Raw genomic sequence first — 6,000 nt, forward strand, 5'->3', positions numbered from 1 at the left:
ATTCTGCTGATGGTTTTCTTTGCTGTGCAGAAGCTTGTTAGTTTCATGCAGCCCTGTTTGTTTGTTTTTCCTTTTATTGCCTTTGTTTTTGATGTCAAATCCAAAAAATCGTCACCTAGACCAATGTCAAGCATCTACCCCTTTTATTTCCTTCTAGGAGTTTTGTGGTTTCAAGTATTATGTTCAATATTTAATTCATTGTAGTGGATTTTTATGTGTATTGTAAGATACAGGTCCAGTTTCGTTCTTTTACACGTGGCTGTCCAGTTTTCCCAACACCATTTATTGAAGAGACTATCCTTTCCCCATTGAGTATTCTTGGCTCCCTTGTGAAATATAGTTGATTGTATATGTGAAGGTTTATTTCTTGGCTCTTAATTCTGTTCAGTTTGTCTATGAGTCTATTTTTATGCCAATACTGTACTGTTTTGATTACTATAGCTTTGAAATATATTTTGAAGTAAGAAATTGTGGTGTCTCCAACTTTGTTCTTCTTCAGGATCACTTTTGCTATTTGAGTCTTTTGTGGTTCCATACAAACTTGAGAATTGTATTTTCCATTTCTGTGAAAAATAACGTTGGAATTTTGATGGGGATTACATTGAATCTGTAGATGGCTTTGGGTAGTATGGACATTTTAACAATATGAATTCTTCTGATCCATGAACATGGTATACCTTTCCATTTTGTATGTCTTTCTCAATTTTTTCATCAATGTCTTATAAGTTTCAGTGTAGTGATCTTTCACCTTCCTTATTAAATTTATTCCTAATTATTTTAATATTTTCAATGCCATTGAAAATGAGATGGTTTTCTTTATTTCTTTTCTGATAGTTCATTGTTAGTGTATAGAAACACAAATGATTTATGTAAGTTTATTTCATATCCTGCAACTTTACTGAGTTTGTTTATTAGTTCTAAGAGTGTTTTGGTAGTCTTTAGGATTTTCTATATAAAAGATGATATCATCTGCAAAGAGACATAATTTTACTTCTGCCTTTCCAGTTTGGATGTCTTTTATATCTTTTTCTTTTCTGGTTGTTCTGGCTTGAACTCACAGTACTATGATAAATAGGAATATTGAGAGTGAGCAACCTTGTCTTGTTCCTGATCCTAGGGGAAAAGCTTTCAACCTTTCACAGTTGAGTATGATGTTAGCTGTGGGTTTGTTATGTATAGCCTTGATTATGTTGAGGAATGTTCCTACTATACTCAATTTGTTGAGAGTTTTTATCATGAAAGCATGTTGTATTTTGTCAAATGCTTTTGCTGCAAATATTGAGATGATCATATGAATTTTATCTTTCATTCTATTAATGTGGTGTATCACATTCATTGATTTGTGCATGTTGAGCCATCCTTGCATCCAAGAGATAATTTCCACTTGATAATAGTGTATGATCCTTTTAATGTGTTGTTGAATTCAGTTTGCTGATATTTTGTTGAGAATTTTTGCATCTATATTCATCAGGGATATTGTTCAATAGTTTTCTTTTCTTGTAGTGTCCTTATCTGACTTTGGTATCAGGGTCATACTGGCCTCATAAAATGAGTTTGAGAGTGTTCTCTCCAGGTTTTTGGATGAGTCTTAGAAGGATTGGTGTTAATTCTTATATAAACGTAAATTCTTATTTAATTCACCAGTGAAACTATCTGGTCCTGGGCTTTTCTTTGTTGGGAAATTTTTTATTATAGTTTCTATTTCCTTACTCATTATAGGTCTGTTCAGATTTTCTATTTCTTCATGATTCAGTCTTGGTAAGCTGTATGTTTCTAAGAATTTGTCCATTTCTTCTAGGTTATCTTTCTTCTGCTTGGCTGAGTCTGCTGTTGAAGCTCTCCATTGAATTCTTCAGTTCACTCATTGTATTCCTCAACTCTAGGATTTCTGTTTGTTTTTTTAATGTTTCCTATTTCTTTGTTGAACTTCTCATTTTGTTCATGTATTTTTTTCCTAATTTCATTTAGTTGTCTATATTTGTTTTCTTGTGGTTCACTGAATTTCTTTAAGAAGATCATTCTGAATTCTTTGTCAGACCATTCATAGATCTCCTTTAGGGTTAGTCATTGGAGTTTTATTAGTTTCCTCTGGTGGCTGGTTATTCATGATCCTTGATTATTCATGATCCCTGTGTCCTTGCATTGGTATCTGCACATTTAAAGAAGTAGGAATCTCTTCTAGGCTTTACAGACTGGCTTCAGCAGTCAAATTCACCAGTCAGAGATCCTGGATGAGCCATCTGGTGGAGTGTGTGAGAGCTGGCTTACTGCTGGAGAGGATCAAAAGCCTGGGTCCACAGTAGTCAGCCTTGCACTGGGCCCAGTCACGACTCTGGGTTTGCAGGAGCCAATTGGGGGCTTGGGGACACAGGAGCTGCCCAGGGCCATGAGAACTAGCTGGTGCTTGGGTGAGCTGGGAGGCTAGGTTCGTGGGATCCCATGGGAGCCTGGTACCACAGGAGTTAGCCAGCACCAAGGTGGGCCAGGGGTCTGTTTTCGGGAGTCAATCAGGAGTCAGGGGCAACAGGAGCCACCTGGGGTCACATGAGCTGGCAGATGCTGATGTGGATCAAGGGTTTCAGTTCACAGTGGGCCTCTGGGAACCTGGAGCCAAGAAAGCTGCCTGGAGCATTGGGAGATGCCTGGGGTCACTGGAGTTGGTAGATGCCAAGGTAAGCCAGAGGGCCTTGGTTCACAGGAGCCCACTGGGAACCGGGTGCTACAGGAGCTCCCTGGGGCTGCAGGAGATGCCTGCAGCCACTGGAGCTGGCCAACACAGGGGTGAGCAGGGAAGACCTAGGTTAGCAGGAGCCCTCAAGAGCCACCTAGGGCTGTGAGAGTCCACCTGGTGCTGGGACAGGCCAGCTCCGAGGTGCAATGAATTCAGGCACTCACTTCACTCTCCTCCCATGGGGAAGGTGTCCTTCTCCACACTGGGCTGCCTGGGCTTGGGAGAGGTTTGGTGAGGGTAGTGTGAATCTATCTTTCCTTACCCTCCTCAATGCATATTTTCTTATTTTTGTGCTTCACCCAGGTACTGTAATCCCTCACTTGTAATCCTTGGCTCTTGTGAGGGCCCTTGTGAAGGCAGATAATTGTTCAAGTATATGCATGTTTCTGGGGGAGATGAGTGGTGGAAATTCTCATGCCACCATTTTGCGGATGTCACTCCAAACCTCGTCTTGTCTAAATCAAAACTTTAGTAATTCATTCAGTTCAAAGGTTCATTTCTTCCCACACATATAGACATACACAAATGATGAATGCTCTATGGCCAGGCTTTACCTTCCAGGCAAGAAAGATAAACTTCTAAAAAACATTTAGTAAAATGTAAAAGGAAGTCAAATTACACTGGAACGGATATTTGTACTCTCAGAGCAAACACTTCCACATACTGGTATTTAGAGCTTTCAGGAAAATAGTTGCCTCTTACACAATTGCTTTCGGGCAAAGCCTGCCTGCCTACAAGCCCTTGCCACCTACCTGGATCTCCAGTTAGCTTTTTTGAATTACTTCATTCTTAAATAATAAAGTAAGCCAGGGATCAGCAGAAATTTACAGAAAGTCTACAATATGAATGATGGACATCAAGATAAACAAATTTAAAATGACCCTAAAAAAAAACAGAGATAATTCAGTAAGCAGAAAAAAAAATTACAAAAATTCTAATTAACAGTCTCAAAGAAATGTAACTAAACAACCAGATCATATCGGAACAGGAGAATAATTGCCTCTAGGAAGAAGTGGAATTAGAGAAAATTAGAGAAATTTGAAAAGAGATTGATATTAAGATAAAAAGTAGGGGAAAAAGAGAAAACTAGAAACTCCATGAAAAAGGGAAAGCTGTACAAGAAAGAATATGTAATTATAGAATGCTGTTCACCTGTGGTTATAGCATAATACCTATCCTATTATTGATTCTCAACTTTAAGAATCAACTCATTCAGAGGATCTGATGTAACCCTCAAAAGACATTCACCCAATATTTTTCAAAGTATTGGATTACAGGGTCTCTGATTCTTATCTCACACATGGTCAATTTATTACTTATATATAATTAATTGTCATATTTTGTGGAGCAATTCCAAAAATTTGTACACCAAAATGTAAATTATGGTTATCTAAGGATGTTGAGATATGGGGGCATTTTTATTTCTCTTTCCATTTAATTTATCATTGTTTTCTAGATTTTCTACAATGATTATTGTAATACCCTGTTACACTGGTGACTCTCAATGAATCACAGCCTCGTATAGTCCCCTCTGCATGAATCTGGGCTGGCCTCGTGATTCACATAGCCAATAGAATTCAGGAATAGTGATGCTGTACCAGTCTTGAGCTTAAGCTTAAGAAAGCAGTTCTCCTTTTGCACTCTCAGGAGCTGCCATGTAAAAAATTCAACTACCATATTGGAGACACCACGTGCAGAGACCACATGGAAAGGTCAAGAATATTCTATATTTTTAAAATCACACACACGCGCATACACACACACGCATGCACACACACACACCTGTGTGTGTCAGCACATGTGAGTCTGGGACTATATCCGAATAAGGCAGGGTGTGTGCCTGTTATGTGCTCAGTGCAGTGGTGAGATCTAAGCCAGAGCCCTACTCTAATGAGTATTTGATAAATACTTCTGATTCTGATCACTATGATGGAAGTCTTATCACTAAACAGGAAGAGGGTTGTCAACCTTGATAAACTGTTGACTGCTGGAAACCCAGATGAAAACTCATATTGGTCTGTGTAATTATACAAAGCTCTGACCATTTTGTAATCATTCATTCTTACAGGCTGTCTTCAGCCTGGAGACAGAGAGTTACCCATCCATCTCTGGGAACCCAGAGTCACCAATCACTCTGCAAGCCACCATTTATCTACTTGAACCTTGAAAGCCTCACCCTGGGGATCATTTGGCAAAAAAGTCATGTGATCTTTATACAGAGAAACAGCTGATCAATTTATTGATATTTTGTTCAGAGATAAGACCAAGAGTTTTACCTCCCCCAAAATTTCTTATATTTGTTTAGGTATTCTTCAATTTATGAAGAATCTGAACACACAAGATTTTATGTCATCCTTCAAATAGCTTTGTAGAGTTGGCAGATAAGGTTTAACAACTTCTTTATCAGAAATGATAATGCAGGACGTTGATAGCATTTGTCTGATAAGTGCTGTGGAAGTGCAGGACCTTCGGTGTGATATTGTTTTAACCTCATAGAAATACTTTAAGATAGTATTATGATCCCCATTTTATAGAGGAGATATTGAAGCTCAGAACCCATAAGTATTTGACAAAGGTCAAACTCTTAAGGGTAACAGATCTTAAATTCAAACCCAGATGCCTGGCTCCAAAGCTTATTCTTTTTCCACTCTGTTCTGCTACCCAAGGGCATGTAACAAAGATGAAATACAACTAGAGTTAGAATTTACTGCTTCTAATCCCAGTGCTCTTCCCGCCATCCCTCAGTGGCTTTCGTCCAAAGTGCTCAACACGCAGATTCCTGTTCGTAAAACTAGATCTTAAAATTAAACCTAATTGTGTTGTTTCCTTATAGTCAGTGACTTCATGAAAGAACATGGGCTATACTCCCAGCTCCCTCATCTTCAAGACAGGGCTCTTTTCCTCTGGACTACAACCAAGACATCATCCAACTGAGATACCATGAACAAGAGTGGGATGAAACTCCAACAAGGATAGAGACATTTTGAACATTTATCCAGGCCAATATTCCACCTATAATTTCCTTTAGGTGGAAATTCCTTTAGATAGAGTAGTCTAATGTCTTCCTTAGATAAACACACATGCCTCTCGGATATGGGTATTTATTTTCGTAAGTAGATAGAAACATTACAGAGATTCCCCTCTACCTCACCCTCTCAACTCTCAAGTCAGGAGTATGGCTGGACCCTCCTCCGCTGGTTTTGGCAGAGGCTCCAAACACTTAGGGATCACTGTGAACTTGCTACACAGACAAGGGTGTCTGAATCTCC

This window comes from Diceros bicornis, chromosome 5, assembly GCF_020826845.1.
Source record: "Diceros bicornis minor isolate mBicDic1 chromosome 5, mDicBic1.mat.cur, whole genome shotgun sequence".
In the NCBI taxonomy this organism is placed as follows: domain Eukaryota; kingdom Metazoa; phylum Chordata; class Mammalia; order Perissodactyla; family Rhinocerotidae; genus Diceros; species Diceros bicornis.